Raw genomic sequence first — 336 nt, 5'->3', positions numbered from 1 at the left:
AGGTGATCACTGGGCTGCAGCTAAGCCCCCGAGTGGGAGGCAGACTCATCACTCGGTAGGATTTTTATCACTTAGGCGAGTACTGGGCTGCAGCTAAGCCCCCGAGTGAGAGGCAGACTCATCACTCGGTAGGATTTTTATCACGTAGGCGAGCACTGGGCTGCAACTAAGCCCCCGAGTGAGAGGCAGACTCATCACTCGGTAGGATTTTTATCACTTAGGCGAGCACTGGGCTGCAGCTAAGCCCCCGAGTGAGAGGCAAACTCATCACTCGGTAGGATTTTTATCACTTAGGAGAGCACTTGGTTGTAGCTAAGCCCCCGAGTGGGAGGCAGA

Source organism: Triticum dicoccoides, chromosome 2B (genome assembly GCF_002162155.2).
Source record: "Triticum dicoccoides isolate Atlit2015 ecotype Zavitan chromosome 2B, WEW_v2.0, whole genome shotgun sequence".
Classification (NCBI taxonomy): Eukaryota; Viridiplantae; Streptophyta; class Magnoliopsida; order Poales; family Poaceae; genus Triticum; species Triticum dicoccoides.
The sequence above is the reverse complement of the archived record's forward strand: the minus strand, read 5'-3'. Positions refer to the sequence as shown.